The sequence below is a fragment of the Lepidochelys kempii genome, chromosome 1, assembly GCF_965140285.1.
Source record: "Lepidochelys kempii isolate rLepKem1 chromosome 1, rLepKem1.hap1, whole genome shotgun sequence".
Taxonomy (NCBI): domain Eukaryota; kingdom Metazoa; phylum Chordata; order Testudines; family Cheloniidae; genus Lepidochelys; species Lepidochelys kempii.
Genome location: NC_136380.1, coordinates 287,592,721 through 287,611,934, shown reverse-complemented (window position 1 = coordinate 287,611,934; position 19,214 = coordinate 287,592,721). Strand labels below are relative to the sequence as shown.

The 19,214-nt window shown below is 41.9% G+C and overlaps 1 long non-coding RNA gene across 2 annotated transcripts in view; it reads right to left on the bottom strand.

Moving 5' to 3' along the window:
* Positions 1–1,390: 1,390 nt before the first annotated feature.
* Positions 1,391–19,214, bottom strand: part of LOC140905123 (uncharacterized) — a 48,710-nt gene continuing 30,886 nt past the window's right edge. For both annotated transcript variants that reach the window (XR_012156760.1, XR_012156761.1), the window contains 2 exons: positions 5,502–5,647; positions 1,391–1,511 (listed from right to left, as the gene is read on the bottom strand). This is a non-coding gene — a long non-coding RNA (uncharacterized LOC140905123). The remainder of the gene's footprint in view (positions 1,512–5,501; positions 5,648–19,214) is intronic.

Below are 19,214 nucleotides of genomic sequence, written 5' to 3'. Positions count from 1 at the left end.
TAAATTACCACTATACAATATAATCACCTGTTAAATACACACACAAACCCCAGGAATTAATGTGAGATTTTAAAGACTCAAAGCATTGGGATTGCTTTAAATTTGAGATTAATATGAACCGCCTGTTGACCATGACTTTAGTAAACTAAATACATTTAAAACAGTTCCATAGAAGTAATTTACTTCAAATAATGCAGTTTTTTGATATCTGCACTTAATATAGAACTGGAAGGATTTTTCCTTCATTCTCTGATCCCACAGTGCAGCTAAGATACGTGGGAATCAAATGAGAAGGCACAAGCCAAGACCCTTTGTTTAAAGGTGTTTCAAAGAGTTATAACTCCCATGGAACCAACTACTGTCTAATGTTCAAATAAAGCTGGCTGACTCTAAAAGATGGTCCAAGTGGCTTCCGTCTACAAATTGTTGCTGGTCTGATGCCTTGCAAGACTCATGAGAGGAGAATAGGAGTGGAAATGTACTAAACTGACGGGAAGTAAAATAGATGTCTATATTCCAGAACAGCAGCTCCTCTGACTCCTTGCAGCTGCTAATCTGGGTTTGAGTGTGGGCTGAAGTTGGAAAGATAGGATTTAGATAGGGCAAGGGTTCTCAAATGGGGTTATAAGCTTATTACATGGGGGGGGGGGGTCGCAAGCTGTCAGCCTCCACCCCCAAACCCTGCTTTGACTCCAGCATTTATAATAGTGTTAAATACAAAAAATGTTCTTTTAATTTATAAGGAGGGGTCGCACTCGTAGGTTTGCTGTGTGAAAGGGGTCACCAATACAAAAGTTTGAGAAATACTGATATAGGGGCCAATGGCTTACCCAAGCCCCATCAGCTCAGATGATGCCTTGTCACTCTCCCAACCTCTGAGTGAGGGGTGACCCTTAAAAGAGCCACTATCCAGAGGAAGGATTGTCCAGTGGTTAGGGAACTAGTTTAGGATTTGGGAGACTATGGTTCAGTTTCTTGTTCTTCCACAGTGTGTGACCTTGAACAAGTCACTTAGCCTCTCTGTGCCTCAGTATCCCTTGTGAAATGGGGATAATAGTATACCCATAGCTCATTAAGGATTATGAGATGCTCGGATACTACAGTGATGTGGACAATGTAAGCAGCTTAGGTAACTTTTCCTGACTGTGATTGTAAAGGAGCTACTTGCTAGATTTGGACCTGTGAGGTGTCACTAGAATTTCAGGAGTACCATCACACAAGATTATGGGGAATTGCATTCCGTTTCCTGAGGTAGCTTTTAAGACGCTGGAATTTTTTTCTATTTTGGGAATAGGATGTAGGTGGGGAGGTAAAGGAAACCTGGGAATTTGCAGCAGTGGTGGGACAAAAATGGGTTTAGAACACATATTGAACCAATACTTACTCCTGCACAGCCCTGCCACACGAGACTGTGGGGGAATGAGGAAATCCTCTCAATTTTTTTAATCTTCACACTGAGCCAACGTGTGTGACATCTCCTGGTTTGAGAGTTGAAGTTGTGAATCCTAATTCTGGAGTACATAAGTCAACATAATGAGACTAATGGGAATATGAGTAACATACAGTCAGAATTCTAGAGCCTCCAAAGAATTGAAACAGAACTTGAAAAGCTGTGTCATAAGTAGCCTAGCAGAATTTGATTTTTATTTTTTATAATTTTGACATATCAATGTTTAGTTTTAAGCATTTTAAAAATTTTTATTAACTTAAATTTTTAATTGCAGGAAATTGGGGTGGGGAGGAGGGGTCAGGCAATAGGTGAGATCAGACCATAATTCTTTAATGACAATAGAGATTTGAGATTTCAGTAAGTTAAAGCTTTATTGCCATTAAAACACAATTGTCCACATCACATCAAAATATACAAAATAAATATTCTTAAATCAAACTCTTCTCAAGCAGCATTTTTCCTATTTTGCCTATCTGTAAACTCTGGTTATTACAGATGTAAATTTTTGTTAATGTGTCTGGTGAAATGAACATCTACTGTCACTTACTGATGATCTAATCCTCCCAAGCCTAGTGATAAGAAAAGCTATGATTCAGATATTATTATTTCTTAAGAACCTATAAACACTATCCAGCTGTGTTTTTATACCATCGTTATCACCATAGTATTAGAATACTTTATTTAAGTGCAGAACTCGGCCTTAAAAATGGACCCAAGACTGGTGCTTTCGTAATAGAGAGCATGCCCGTAATAGACCAGTGATCTTTTTTTTTTTTCCTCCTTCTGAGGCAATCAAGATTTTTTTTCTTGTCACTGTTCCCTCAACTTCACTTTTTATGCTTTTCTTTCTCTCCTTCCTTCCTTGCTGTTCCTATGGGAGGAGGAGACAGAAATAATAGTCTTAACTTGGAGGGAAAAAAATTAGTCACAAAATCTTTTCCTGAGCAGATATGACTGTCTCATGGAAAACAAGAAACTATTTCATATTACACTGTTCAAGTTCCTTGTGTGTATTCTGTATTTTTCTTCAATAGTAGAAAATTGTTTCTAAGGATGAAGAAAACATGCTTGAATTCAGCAGTATCAGAAAAATTCAGTTTTCCAAAGAACCTGTCTACAATTTTCTATCAGAATTGCAGAGCCTAAGCATTATGATTTTTATTGGATTGTAAGCAGTATGAGAAAACAAACTTTTCCAAAACTTGTGTGAAACTAAATATTGTGCCTGCATGTGACTACATGTGCATATATGAGTCATGGTGTTGGTTGGACACATGAATATGTATTCACCTTTCTAATCATGTGCCCATCTAAATCCCCAAGCTTGCATATAGTGTATACACCTAAAAGTCAAGACATCTGAACTGAGATGAAGCAGCACATGCTGGGACCTGTAGTCTGCATGATCTACATTATCTGGAGAAAGCAGCTGTGGGTTGTAATGGAAAGTTAAGGTCCATAGACTGTACTTTGGCCACCCCTGAGTAAGATGTTTTTCACATTATTCGAGACAAATAGTTATGGTTCATGATTTCTGGGGATGTGAATTTAAGTGGTAGCTATGTACATTGTTGACTCTGACTTTCTGCCTTCAGAGAGTGGTTCTATCCTGAATTATAATGATGACACAGAGTGGTATTTTAAAATCTCTTCAAGAGGGGGAAAAAATCCCTGATTGTGCCATATGTAAAACAAAAGACTTCTTGATCTCACCCAGATGTATGATAATTTAGTCTCAATAATTGTCTAGCACTAAAGCTTCAGACTCTGTTTAAACTAATCCTTTGGTGGGTGAGGAGAAATATGGTTTATTTCCATTGTCTTGCTAGGTAAAATGTTCTGGATTGGGAGATAAACTTGTCCCATAATAAATCATGTTACAAGTTAACTAGTCCAGATCTGTTATCCTACTTCATGCATCAAACAGGTAGCTTTATAATTAAGCACAGTTTGCTATTTCCATTGCAAACTCCATTTCCCCCCAACCCCAAGAATTTTAACCCATTTTAACTCACAGCTGTCTGAGATGTGAGATCTAAATATTTAGGTTGGATGAGAGAGGAACTGCCAACTACCTTCCATGATCACCTTCCCTTTCACTACTTTTCAGTAGTAAAGAAAAACTCACTAAACTGCTGATCTGAAAGTTTTATGCTTCACTGTCCCTCTACAGCTTTTTCAGCATGGGGATGGGGTTGATTCTTCTGAGGGGGTGGTGGTTAGCATATCAGCCCGTTTGTTAGTCTGAGATAGAATTTTGGGTTTGACTTTTTCATATCCATATATCTTACGCTGATATGTGTGAAGAACAATGAACAAAGATACTGTGTGTTGAACTTCCCACAACCAGATGGGGTTTTTAGTACAATGGGAAGAGATAAGGGATAGAGCAGTTAAAGTGTTACCAGGCATAGTGGGAGTGTAATATATGAGCTCCTTTCTCAAGCCAAGGTCAAGCAACCAGTTGCGGGGAGGGGGTGGAGGCATAAGAAACACTAAAAGCCAAAGAAAAGCCTGGCATTGTCTAGAACACAACCTCACTCCTTACCCCCACATGGAATACAAAAGAGGTGGGACGAAGACCCATGACCCTGCAAAACAGAATGTGACCATAAGTGTAAGGAGTGTGATTAGGGGTGTGCACTGCAGGTATATTTGGGCCTGCTAAGGAGGAAGAGGTGGGAATGGGGAACAGGGACATAAGCAAGACTCTGCAGTGTCAGAGCTGGGAAGGGGGACATGGCGTAAACACTCTGCGGCGTCAGAGCTGGGAATGGAACACTGGGAATCAGACTATGCCGACATGTAGAACTATGGTATCCATGTTCGCTTGGAACTAACCCCAGTAAACATTGTATTGCCTGCACTTTGGACTTCTGGTCTTCTGCTTTCTGTGTGACGAGAACCAGGGGAGAGGGTGACGGGAAAGCCCTCTAACAGTGGTAGCTAGACAAGAAGTGCAGCTCTGTTGGGGCAGCCTGCCCGGCCTCATCCAACAATGCTCTAGGACAGTAAGTAGGTCACTGGTGGCCAAGACCCATCCTTGTTGGAGGGGGCACCCAGACTGGTGGTCAGAGGCCAAACTGAAGATATGGAAGCAAAGAGCGTTGTTGGCATGAGCCAGAGCGATGGATACTATTCTTCAAATGCAAACCTGGTGAGATCTGAGACCTCTGAAGTATCTAGATATAGCAAGGTGAAGTATCTCCTCTCCCTCTTACTCATTTTCTTTTGTTGTCCTTCTGTATTCTGTCTGTATCTTTTGCATTCTCATATTCTTTTATCCCGTTTCATTCATTTACCCTGCCTTGTCCTTCTTTTTAGCAATTTAGGACTGGTAACAGTTGTCAGATTGAAAGCCTTGAAGAATAAAACCCAGCACAGGAAAAATATGGATAACTAACTACCTGGTTGTTGTAAGAAACATTGCTTTATTTAACTTCTTCCGGAGAGTTATTCTTCCGGCTACACTGACTCATCTGTCCTTTTGGCATGTAAACTACACTGCTGAACCACTTACAACTTTATATCATTTATCACCATCCATTTTCAGACCTGCTTAAACCTGATGTGTAACTTACACCTCCATTTATATCACCGTTCAGTTTGGTCCTAGTATTTCTGCTTAAGCCACATCTCTAATACCAAGCCATTTAGAGCTGTACCCTTTGTAGATTTCACTTTAGAATGCCTAGGATCTGACATGAAGTCTATTTCAGGGGTTTACTCTAAGAATTTTCATGGTCAAAGGGAGAGATGGGGATGGTGTTGGGAAGTTTTCCCCTAAATGTATGTTTAATGACGTTAATGTTTATGTTTGAATTAATGTGTTTGCTGTAATGATTAGTATAAAATGTGTTAATTATGGAACAGAAATCAATGGAGTCCATGATTCAAGATGGTGTGCCTGAGCATTCTTGCCATCCACCAGAGCGGCAGCCAGGTATCACATTGATTCCCGCGGACGTCGAGGATCTCCTCAGTGACTTCGGGCCCACACCGTTGGCCAAGAAGACATCACTTACCATCACTCATGAACTATAACACCTACCTATATCCTGATTCCAGCGACTCCTTTATCTGCAATCCTGGTTCCAGTAGATCTTCGCTGAGGGTCCTATGCTCCTCTCTCCCGTAGGCCAAGTCAGGCTGCGAAGCTTGGTTTGGGGTCCAGGATTTGGAACCCACGGTGTCAAGCTACAACGAGATACTCCACCATCAGTTATTTTGTCTTACCTGAAGCTGTCTCCTCTGACTCAGTACAGTCAGGGCCATTCCTATCCATACGCAAAATTCGCAGCTGTGCAGGGCAATGGGAAATTTGGGGCACCACATTTCCTGTGCCCTACGCAGCTGCATGCTGCTCCAGCCCCTGCCCTGCCTCTTCCCACCCCAGCCCTGCCCCCCACTCCCTTGAGGACTGCAGCAGGCGTTGGGCCTACACTCACCGGCGGCGGGAAGTGGAGCGACCCGGTCCCAGCCCGCTCTGCGCTGCTGGCTCCCAGCCGCGCCACTGGTGAGTGCTGGGGGGGCGGTAGCCCCCTGCCCCCCAAGCCGCAAGGCTGGGAGCCAGGGGAGCAGAACAAAGCAGGCTGGGGCCCGGTCGCTCCACTTCCCGCCGCCCCGTGAGTGCAGGGTCGGTCCTGCCCTGCACTCACCGAGCGGCAGGAAATGGAGGGACCCGGCTCCAACCCGCTCCACTCCACCGGCTCATGCTGGGGGGGCGGTTTCCCCCCGACCCTCAAGCCTGCTCCTGCTCCCCCATGGAGGCCACCCCCCCCCGTGGAGGCCTGGGACCCCACATCCCCCCCCCGGGGGGGGGCTGAGTAGGGCACCAAAATGGCTAGGGACGGCCCTGAGTACAGTATTGGGGTAGATTGTGTTTTCCTTTAGTTTAGTTTAAATATAGCCACGGTTAAGGGTTGTATGGGTCTCCGGGCTTCATGTCCAACTGGGGGCAGCCACACTTGCATTTGTATTGGGTTGTTTATTCTAGTTATCATTCCTCTTTCCCTGCTATTGTCAATTTCCTTAATAAATCTTTCACTGTTTTCAAAGCATACATATCTCTCTGTCTCTTTTCTGTCATACACGAGAGGTGTATGGACTGACAAACTGCTTCCGCAGGTGATTAGATACTGTATGCCAGCTCAAGTTCCTGACCCTGTGGGCTAGGTTGAACGGAGGGAATACTCGGTCACTCTCTTTGTTGATTTGTTCCTTCCCACATTGGCTTGAGGTCACTTTCAGCGATGTTGTCGTGAAGACTATTTTGTTTGGGGGTTTTAATATATTTGTCATAAATCCTGAGTCCATTTCAGAATAATATTACCTTGCTCCTTAAATAGGAATACAATTTCAATAGCACTCCAGGCTGCTTTCCAAACACCAACAGGCAAACGTGCAAAATTGTCCTAACCATCTCAATAACAACTTAATAATTTGGTTTTGGGCAGGAAAAGGGGAACTTCTCACTGGACCCATAAAGTAGCTTTTTACACTGAAGATTTTTAGCACTTTTTAAAAAATTCTGGAAGGATAATCAGTAGTGACCTGTGTCCAGGGGCCATTGGCAGGTACAGAAAAAAAAATACTCTTGAGTCAGACAACTTGCTACAATCTTAGGAACTATTTTCCCATTTGGGCAATGTTTTACTGCTCTTGGCCTTCAAACCAATACATATTTGTGTTTATGGGCTTTAGGTATATTCATATATCTTACACGTTTTTATCCCTGAGCATCATGAAGGTCTGAATATATCATGCTCAGGGGGTGATCATTGAGCCAGACCTTTCAGTATGATTTGTTCTTGCTTCTGTAGATGGGATGAAATCACATCTAGCCTGCTGTGAAACTTTTACAGCCCTGTGAGCCAGCAATGCCAATTCAGATATTTCTTGGAATGGGGGGCAGATTCCAATTCCTACAGCTTCCTCAGGGATCCCTGGACAGTTTCCCATCTCTTACCTACAGAGCACATGATCAGCCAATGCTGCCATGGGTTGAGTTCTCAGTGGACTCTCTTACCCTCTGGATGGAGGGGCAGCTGGGTCAAATTTCAGTGACAATGTAACCATGCACTCAAATCCATCTTCTGGATTGCTGCAGCAGCAGCCATACTGTACTTACCCCTGCTACTGAAATTAATTAAAGGATAAATCCTGAGGGTGAGTGCAGGGGGGAGGACGGGGCATTTGCACCTCACTGCTGTGAGCTGAATTTAGCCTCAAGTATTTGCCTGACTGCAGGGCTCAGTCATAGGAATTGTGTCTGGGTCCAAATGGAGATAATTATTGCATGACAGGGACTGCAACTCTCATTTATTTGTCAGGGTCCAGTTTTTATAACCCATGCTCCCTTTTTGTGTGCTTTTTCAAGGGGATATTATGTACCTGCAATTATATGTAGACAAAAATGATGTCACACAGATGTCCTATTACATGGCATAATTTGCTTGTGCACACAAGTATTTGCATCTGTAAGAAAACCAGGTTTTAAAATTTTGACTTTAACATTCAATTGCTGGCCGCTGAACTTGTCTAATAAGAACTTAAATAATAAAGAATGCCATAGATGTGTGTAGGGTGTGCAAAACTAATAGATGGAGTCCCTGCTCTGCACAGTTTGCAATCTAAATTGAGATAAGTGTAACAGGAGTAAACATAGGTGGATTCACAGGAATATAGGAACGTAAGAACTGTCATACTATTTCAAACTAGAGTCCATCTAGACCAGTATCCTATCTAACTGTGGTCAGTACTCCATACTTCAGAGGGAAATGGTTAAAAAACATTCTTTATTTAAGTATGGAAGATATGAAGTAGACTGATGGCAGGAAAATGGTGACAACAGTGAAAGATCATGAGATGAGCTTATTGTTTCATATGCATCTTGTTCCTCTTTGGACTTTTAAAATATAATGAATTAGTATGGATTTCTTTTTTTAACCTGGGGTTTACGGTACACAGCATGCAAATAATTCATAATGGAATGTTTCAGTTTTAAGAGGGTCTAAGCCAGGACTCTAAATGATATAAGCGTCTAGTAAAACAGTTCTTTTACAAGGAGATATTACATGACAGAAACTGAAATTTACATTTAAACATTCAGGGGAAAACATCTTGGAAGTCCTGGAGAATAAGTCACAAAAAGAGTTCATCAGCATCAGGATGGATAGCTCGTCTCCTTTTTTCCTGGATAGCTACTTTAAATTCTAAGTCACTTGAGTGTTGAAATAATAGTAGTTGGCATCTTTGCTCCATCTTCTACTGCAGTGTTTCCCAAACTTGGGACACCGGTTGTTCAGGGAAAACTCCTGGTGGGCCGGGCCGGTTTGTCTACCTGCTGCATCCGCAGGTTCGGCCGACCACGGCTCCCACTGGCCGCGGTTCGCTGTGCCCGGCCAATGCGGGCTGCGGGAAGTGGCACGGGCCGAGGGACGTACTGGCCGCTGCTTCCCGCAGACCCCATTGGCCGGATACGGCAAATTGCGGCCAGTGGGAGCCGCAATCGGCCGAACCTGCAGATGCGGCAGGTAGACAAACCGGCCCGGCCCACCAGGGGTTTTCCCTGAACAAACGGCGTCCCAAGTTTGGGAAACACTGTTCTACTGTATTCTCACAGCAGTGGACAACTGCTATAATTTATAGCACAGAAAACATCTATCTGATGTTCTTCCCTCTGCTGCTTAAAGAGTATTTTAATCTGAAATGTTGGCAGTTTTTCTAAGGGTCACAGTTGAAGAAATATTTCAGCTAATTCCTATTTTTGTGGTGTTTCCCTTTCCAGTGTTCTGTACATCTTTTGTACATTTTCCTATGGAAAATATTGTTGGTGACAGCTTACGGTACAATGTAAATTCAGTTTAAAAACTCATATTTCAGGCAAACTGTAGCCTAAAACGTTTTAATGCATTCAGAATTGTGTGTTCCTAGTATATGGTATAAGTTGCATAAAAGAATTGTGTAGAGACATTGTTCGGGGAAACAAATTATAGTATTCATTCATGAGCCCAAAAACAAAGAAAGAAAAAAATTAAGAGGCATATAAGCAAGAGTTTTTCAGCTGATATTTGAAGTAAGATGAGAACTGGCAGGCAAAGCTACTGCTACTACTACTAATTCTATATTGATGTAATGACTTTAATGCCACAGGATCCCAAAGTGCGTCGCAGGTTTATACCCCGGTTTGTAACTTTGCATCTGCCATCACCAATATGGTGGCTGATTACCTATTTTTGCTGCAAGTACAGTATTTTTATTAAGTTATAAGAGGATAAGAGTTATAAATGGGGGGAAAATCAGGCTCTATGCCTTTTGTCTGCATGTTGTATAAAAAGAAAAGGAGTACTTGTGGCACCTTAGAGACTAACCAATTTATTTGAGCATAAGCTTTCGTGAGCTACAGCTCACTTCATCGGATGCATACTGTGGAAAGTGTAGAAGATCTTTTTATACACACAAAGCATGAAAAAATACCTCCTCCCACCCCACTCTCCTGCTGGTAATAGCTTATCTAAAGTGATCACTCTCCTTACAATGTGTATGATAATCAAGTTGGGCCATTTCCAGCACAAATCCAGGTTTTCTCCCCCCCACCCCACCCCAAACCCACTCTCCTGTTGGTAATAGCTTATCTAAAGTGACCACTCTCCTTACAATTACTATTACCAACAGGAGAGTGGGTTTTGGGGGGGGGGGGGAAAGAAAACCTGGATTTGTGCTGGAAATGGCCCAACTTGATTATCATACACATTGTAAGGAGAGCGATCACTTTAGATAAGTGTGTTGGAGTGCATGGTGTGGTTGGAAGTGATCAAGGAGCAAGCTGGAGGTGGAGAGGGAAGGTCCGTGACCATGTGGTCCTTCCCATTCCCTGTAGAAGGGATTCACTAGCTCTGTACTGCTTGGGGGAAGGATTGCTTCCTTCCCTGCCTCTTTCCAACCCTCTCCTCTTTGGAAATGGTCATTGTACAGCAGAGTGAGATGAGCCCTGCTTGGCACTGGGTCTCTGCTGGAGCTGGAGAGTGGTAGTAGTCCACCCAGGTGATCTGGCCTCCAGGCAAATCCCTACTCCATGCCTGCCTGTGGGGCTGGGACCACTTCTAAAGGTGGGAAGGTAGTTCAGCTTCTTAATGTTCAATCTTTGGCCTGTCCGCTGGTGCTGAATTTGGCAATGTGGACTGCCCACTAGGATCTAGACTGAAAAAATACTCTAGGTCATTACCTACCTGTTTTGGATTCAACCTGATGCCTTAAAAGTTAAAGGTTGAGTCCCATTATCTTCTGAGTGATCCATTTCCGTGAGAGGTAGATCATCTCTGCATGTATTTAAAAAGTTTTACTTTCAAGAGAACAAAGACTAGCAGACTTTTGTCAGGAATCTTCACAACAGTGTAAGTATTCTCCATTGTTTAAACTGCTCTTCTCTGAATCTTTGATGTGCAGGCCATCTGGTGGTCTTGTGCAAATCTGTGTATTACAAATCTGCCTCTATTATTGCCTAGTAATTTATTAAGCTCACATCAATGTAAATAACATAACAACCATTAACATTTTTATATGTGGCTTTCCTGTGGAAAGACTTGAAATCATAGAATCATAGGACTGGAAGGGATCTTGAAAGGTCTTCTAGTCCAGTCCCCTGCCCTTAAGGCAGGACTAAGTATTATCTTCACCATCCCTGACAGGTGTTTGTCTAATCTGCTCTTAAAAATCTCTAATGATGGAGATTCTACAACCTCCCTTGGCAATTTATTCCAGTGCTTAACCACCCTGATAGTTAGGAAGTTTTTCCTAATGTCCAACTTAAACTGCCCTTGCTGCAATTTAAGTCCCTTGCTTCTTGCCGTATCCTCAAAGGTTAAAGAGAACAATTTTTGAAAGAGAACAATTTTTCTCCCTCCTCCTTGTAACAACCTTTTATGTACTTGAAAACTGTTATGTCCCCCCTCAGTCTTCTCCTCTCCATACTAACCAAACCCAATTTTTTCATTCTTTCCTCACAGGTCATGTTTTCCAGACTTTTAATTCTTGATGAGATTCGAAATGCCAAGTATTTTTCAGTCATTGTTGATATCAGTCCAGATTGTTCTCACAAAGAACAGACTACTATCGTTATTCGATATGTTAAGATTGTAGACAGCTCAAAATTTTCACTTGAAGAAAGGTTTATTTTGTTTGATAATTTTAAGAGAAAAACTGGAAAAGAAATTGCTGCTCGAGGCCTAGCAATTCTAAAAGGTTTTAAGTTAGATTTTCAAGTCTGCATTGGTCAAGCCTATGACAATGGATCTAATATGGCTTCGAAGTACAAAGGTGTACAAGCAGTTCTGCTTGAGCGTAATTCAAACTGTATTTTCTCCAGCTGTGGAAACCACACACTAAACCAGAGGTTCTCAAACTGGGGGTCGGGACCCCTCAGGGAGTCGCAAGGTTGTTCTAGGGGGGTCGCGAACTGTCAGCCTCCACCAGAAACCCCACTTTGCCTCCAGAATTTATAATGGTGTTAAATATATAAAAGGGGTTTTTAATTTATATGGGGGGGGGTCGCACTCAGAGGCTTGTTATGTGAAAGGGGTCATCAGTACAAAAGTTTGAGAACCGTTGCACTAAACCTTGTAGGTGTTGACTGTGCTGAATCACGCAAGGAAGCAATTACTTACTTTGGAACTGTTCAGCAAATGTACAATCTCTTCAGTAGCAGTCCACAAATGTGGGGAATTCTGAAGCAATATCTTCCTGTTTCACTGCATGGGATGTCCAAAACTAGATGGTCTGCACGGATTGATGGTGTTTAACCAGTTGTGCATCATCTGAATTCAGTGAGAAAGGCTTTAAATGAGCTTGAATCTCCCAATCTCACTGCACAGGCTCGAACTGAACTTCAGTCTATTCAGAAGCACATGTTCAAATTTGAATGCATTCTGCTGTCATCTTTGTGGATGAAGCTACTTACAATGATCCACCAAACTAATCTGGTAATTGAAGCGTGCAGTGCTACACTTGATGTTGAGAAGGATAAAACTGAAGGTCTTATCAATGACATTCAACAGGATCTTGAACAATGGGATGCGATCCTGACTGAGTCCAAATTAGTAGCACAGAATATTGGCATTTCATCTGAGTTCTCCACCAATCGCAACTTACCTACTGAATCCGATGCCAAGCAGCTTTATAGGGTCAATGTCTTCCTTGTCATCATTGACTCTATTCAATCAGGTCTTACGCGTCCATTTGAATCACTGCGACTAATCTGTATCCTTTTGGGGTTTCTTTGACAGTTCAACAGACTGAGTAATGAAGATCTACTTTCTGCAGCTGAACAATTTCAGCAACAGTACAACAAAGAAATCTCAAAAGATCTCAGTGATGAGATCATCTTCCTCGAATGAATCTATTCCACGAACTTTAAATTGGATTGCAAGCCAAAGGAATTGCTTCAAGAAATAATCGAACTTGGACTCTCTGGGGTGTTTCCTAATATCACAATTGCATTGCGTATTTTTGTCAGTTTGCCTGCATCAGTGGCTTCAGGTGAATGCACTTTCAATGTGTTGAAGCAGGTAAAGAACTATTACCATTCAACTATGGGACAAGAGTGTTTGAATGGGCTCGCCATGCTTAATATCAACTGTGACATTGCATGAAAGCTAGATTTTTCCTCAATAATTAGTGCATTTGCACAGAAAAAGGCTAGAAAAGCATTTGTTAAATAAAAAATTATTCAAATTATGTCTCACTCTTTTTTTGGTGCCTTATTTTGTTTTCATGTGTCGTCATTTTTTATTTTTATTATGGCTAGGGGGCCTCAAAAGCTGGAAGTGGCCCAGGCCCCTCTGGACCTCTGAGAGGGCCTGAATGGATGTTAAGGCTGAATCACTTTCTGAGGAGGTCTGGCCAGGTCAGGGCAGAGACACATTGATGAGGCAGTGGAGGGAAGCTTGCACTGTATCTGCCTGTTCTGTGGGACAAAGTGGGTGAGGTAATATCTTTTATTGGACCAACTTCTGTTGGAGAAAGAGACAAGCTTTCAAGCCACACCGAGATCTTCTTCAGGTCTGGGAAAGGTACTCCCAGAAAACCTCATGCTCAGAGCTGGCAATCTTGCACCTTTCACAACCGCTAAATTCACTAACAAAAAATATTCAAAATTAAAAAGTAACACAGTAGTATGAATTTGGCTTCCCTCTGCAAACTTACTGCTAAGCAGACAGAGTTATGAAAAAGAGAGAGACAGCACTCTGTTTCTTACTCTGTGATATTGGTCTCTTTGGGGAAGTTCTGCCTTTTTTCATAAGGGGACTTATCCAGCCCAGGGAAACTTCCAGAAGGACTTACAGGCCAAATTCACGTTGGTGTATTGGCACTGACATCAATAATTACATCAGGGTTAATTTGGCCCAATATGTTTTCCTTCTTCTCTTCTAGATTACTAACTCCTGAGTGAAAACAAAAGGAGAACTATCTAATTTGCACTGAACCAGCTGCTCTGCTTTTGCAGAGTCACAACAAGGAAAAAAAAATTCTTGACCACCATTTAAATATTTCGTCCAAAACACACCAAAGGGAAATGAAAATCAGGGCAGGGAGAGATGCTTCTCTGTGTATCTTAAGGGAAGTGAAAGTAATTTTGTACATTAGGAGAGGAATGCTATATCAAAGCTTAAGAAACCTAGTTATAGAGAATTAGATACGTAAAGTACATCAGAATATACAGTAATACTAAGAAGAAAAGGAGGACTTGTGGCACCTTAGAGACTAACAAATTTATTTGAGCGTAAGTTTTCATGAGCTACAGCCATTTCGCAGAGATAGCTCTCTGATTGTGCTGGCTAAAACCTCCAAATGCATGTTCTAACCACCACAATAGAGATATATACGTTTTTGTGGGCACACCCATTACCCCCCTAAAATCTTGGCCTTAGGAGTTTCCTGACACTTTGAGTTACTTTAACAATCCACAAGGACTAGAGAGCGTTTATTTAAGCGCACTCTTTGATTCTGGAACAGTAAATCCAGCCACAAAAGATAAATATCAGCAACATGCCTACAACGTTCTAAAAAAACAAACATGAAAATTCTGTATGTAACAATGCAAAATATATATCAATAATGGGTATTTCAGTAAAAGTTCTCTTCACTTTCTCAGCTCCAATGAGTGGCTGTGCTATGGTTGGACTTTCTGCTAGCACAGAGATATTCCAGTACGCAGTGTACTGTTAACCTGAGTAGCACCTCTTATTCCTAAGGGAACAGGGACAAGGAAGTGTGGGGGGAAATAAATCAAATGTTATTTTTAATATTTGCTATGTAGTAGTCGTCATAAAAGCATACAATGTAAATACAGAAGATCTTAGAGATCTGTTGATGATTCATTTAAATTTGGCTTAATTTTTCCCCATAAGCAAACACCCTGTGCCTGATCAATCATATTCAAGCATGCAATTGTCCATACAAATCCCTCGTTACCAGTTGCACAAGAAGCTTAAACTGCTGTTGCAAAAATATTTAGATTTGCATATAACCACACCTTATGGAAAAAAGAAAAGGAGGACTTGTGGCACCTTAGAGACTAACCAATTTATCTGAGCATAAGGCTTTCGTGAGCTACAGCTCACTTCATCGGATGCTGTAGCTCACGAAAGCTCATGCTCAGATAAATTGGTTAGTCTCTAAGGTGCCACAAATACTCCTTTTCTTTTTGCGAATACAGACTAACACGGCTGTTACTCTGAAACACACCTTATGGTTTTCTCTGAATACATAGCCCGTCATCTTAACCCCACTACCTATCTACTCTCCAACAAACAGACAGACAACTCCTGTTGTTTTTATTCAGTCCTTACTCCAATTGAAGTCAAAGTAAGTTTGGCTTTAGTAAAGGCTGCAGGACTTGATCCACTGCGTCTGGACATTCCTAGCTTCTCGGACAAGATCATTCTCAAGGCAGCTAGCTCCTCCTGATGCTCACCCTCTGCGGCTACACTTCCATTTATAGTGCAATTGCTCAATGAGAGTGAGCATGGATATGTCTCCTTGAGGTAGAAATTACACTTCCAATTCTAAGTGTGGACATTCCCTAAGTATTTTGTGTGAGTGTATTGTTGTACCTCTGCTGAGCAGTAGCTGATTCAGGCCTTGCAAGTCAGTTTCCTGTTAGAGGAGAAATCAATGATGCAGAGCGTGGGTGTTTTCTTAATGCACTTTGTTTATTACACTATGTATGCCAGTCCTTGAACAGAGGTGGACATCAACAGCACACAGGTAATCCCCTCTTTCAGAAATCTCAGTCCAGATACCAATGCTCAGTTCCCAGGAATCAACTTTGCACTATGAATTGACTTCAGTTAGAGAAATTAAGGTAGTGAGCCAACCCCTTATTGTCAACAATTTCCCCAAAGAACATACATCAAAAAATAACAATATCACTTTTCTTCAAAGACTATGCTGCTCTCATGTTAAGAAAAATAATTTATGTGCAATAATGCCATTAAGGGACTTCTACCATAGCTCTGTTATGGAAGGTGGGGGGAGGGCCTTGTAGTGACCCATCAGGTTAAGTTACCTAATACTTTCCCTTATAAAAAATTCTTGTAACTTTTTTTGAAAAGCTCTAATGTAACCCATGTGCCTAGTAGTGAGATATCTCTTTAAGAGACCCATTGGGGGGAGGTAGGAGTGAGTTGTGTCTGAGTCATTGTTGTGAGGCAGATTTAGCACTCCACATCCAGAAGCTTCTGGAATTGGGTCTGGTAGTTTTGGGTATGCTTCAATAGATTCTCTGTTCCTGGGGTCAGACTCCAGGAGGGCAAGCAGTCAGGGCAGCTGCTTTGCAGAAGGCCAAGTGCCCTGTGTGAGTTGGGAGAAGATGAGCCCAGGAGCAGAAAGCAGGCTGTTGTCTCTAACTCTGAAGCATTTTGCAGCAGGCTAGTGGTATTGTTAACCCTCTAATAGGGAAGCATGGGCAAGGCTAATTAAAGCAAGGGGAAATTGGGAGGGAAAAATAACTTCTATTTTAATTGTATGCTTTGAATGTTTTGATTTTAGCCAAACTGTTCTAGTTATATCAACTAGTCGGATTCACCAACTTTTCTTTAAATGTAGTAATGGGGAAAGAGTCATTTATATTTTGCTATTCTCAGTTTTGTATTTTCTTGTAACAGTTTTCTTTAAATCTACACACTTTAACTGAGTGTTTGGTTAATCAGTTAGCTGACTGACTAGCAGTGATTTCAGCAGAGGAAGAGTCTGCATGGATTCCAACTGAAGATTCCTACAAGCAAGTGGAAGGAAGATGTTTTAGACTCAGCAGACTGTATAGATTCGGTGCTCAAAGTGGGGGTCAGTGCTAACAAGACCAATTCAATCAGGGTGGATGTGGCCCATTCCCAACAGTTGACAAGAAGGGGTGAACATCAACAGAGGGCAAATTACTTTTTGTAGTGACCCAGACACTCCCAGTCTTTATTCGGGCCTCATTTGATGGTGTCAAGTTTGCAAATTAATTCCAGTTCTGCAATTTCTCATTGAAGTCTGTTTTTGAAGTTTTTTTTGTTGAAGAATGGCCACTTTTAAGTCTGTTATTGAGTGTCCAGGGAGATTGAAGTGCTTGCCTACTGGTTTTTGAATGTTACAATTCTTGATGTCTGATTTGTGTCCATTTATTCTTTTACGTAGAGACTGTCCAGTTTGGCCAATGTACATGGCAGAGGGGCATTGCTGGCACATGATGGGATATGTGCAGGTGAACGAGCCCCTGATGGCTAATGTGGTTAGGTCCTATGATTGTGTCCCTTGAATAGATATGTGGACAGAGTTGGCAACAGGTTTGTTGCAGGGATTGGTTCCTGGGTTAGTGTTTCTGTTGTGTGGTGTGTAGTTGCTGGTGAGTATTTGCTACAGGTTGGGGGCTGTCTGTAAGCGAGGACCGGCCTGTCTCCCAAGATCTGTGAGAGTGAGGGATGGTCCTCCAGGATAGATCCTTGATGATGCGCTGGAGAGGTTTTAGTTGGGGGCTGTAGGTGATGGCGAGTGGCATTCAATGACTTTCTTTGTTGGGCCTGTTCTTTAGTAGGTGACTTCTGGGTACCCTTCTGGCTCTGTCAATCTGTTTCTTCACTTCAGGAGGTGGGTATTGCAGTTGTAAGAATGCTTGATAGAGATCCTATAGGTGTTTGTCCGAGCGATCGGAGCAAATGTGGTTGTATCTTAGGGCTTGGCTGTAGACAATGGATTGTGTGATGTGGTCTGGATGAAAGCTGGAGGCATGTAGGTAAGTATAGAGGTCAGTAGGTTTCCAGTATAGGGTGATGTTTATGTGACCATTGCTTATTTGCACTGTCTGTGGGTTAGAAAATAGCCATGTTATGCTGTAAAAATTAGGTTTCAGAATGGTAGCCGCATTAGTCTGTATCAGCAAAAAGAACTAGGAGTACTTGTGGCACTTTAGAGACTAACAAATTTGTCTGAGCATAAGCTTTCGTGGGCTAAACCCCACTTCATCAGATGCATGCAGCGGAAAATACAGTAGGAAGATATATATAATATAAATTAATTATATACACATATAATATAAATTAATATATACACATACAGGAGAATATGAAAAAAAAGGGATTGCCATACCAACTCTAACGAGAGTAATTGATTAAGGTGAGCTATTATCAGCAGGAGAAAAAAAACTTTTGTAGTGATAATCAGGATGGCCCATTTGACAAGAAGGTGTGAGTAACAGTAGGGGGAAAATTAGCATGGGGAAATAGTTTTTAGTTTGTGTAATGACTCACCCACTCCCAGTCTTTATTCAAGCCTAATTTAATGGTGTCCAGTCTGCAAATTAATTCCAGTTCTGCAGTTTCTCATTGGAGTCTGTTTTTGAAGGTTTTTTTGTTGAATAATTGCAACTTTTAGGTCTATAATTGAGTGTCCAGGGAGACTGAAGTGTTCACTGACTGGTTTTTGAAATGGGCTTTAGCCCATGACAGCTTATGCTCAAATAAATCTGTTAGTCTCTAAGGTGCCCCAAGTACTCCTCATTCTTTTTGTAAAAATTAGATTATTATTTGTTTCTTTATCATGAGATTTTATAAACTTATTTAATTAAATTCATTTCTTTAGTTCCTTTTGGGACTTGAATGTGGGAAGGTTGACCCTGTGCAATTCTTGCTGAAAATCCTTAGAGACTAAACTGGGTCTCCAGCTACTTTTCTATGGGAGTTGGGGTTTTTTTAGACACTGGAGAAGGGCAATGAAGTGAACTCTAGCCCACCACCTCCGTTTCTTCTGAAATGCCATTGTCACTTTAAGTGTCAGCAAAACTTTGGCAGCATGCCACAACAATAACTCAACATAAACATTCAAATTTAAGGTCAGGCCCACACAACTGCTACTGCAGCATCAGCAGACCCAGGGAGAGAGCTAGACTGGGCTCCCCATGACAATCTCATCCGCAGATTCAGCACGTGGTACCAGTATCCCATCCTCTTCTCTGAGAACACCACATGGAGAAGGAATTCCCCTCACTTTCTGGGGTTGGAAAGAAGAGAGTGATTTGGGCCATGCTTTTCCCAAATACATGCCGAGACCCAACACGTGGTGCCAGCAGCTCACTTCTCCCTGGGATAACAGCTTTTTCCTTCTGCCAGCTAAGGTAGTTAGTATAGGTTTCAGAGTAACAGCCGTGTTAGTCTGTATTTGCAAAAAGAAAAGGAGTACTTGTGGCACCTTAGAGACTAACCAATTTATTTGAGCATGAGCTTTCGCG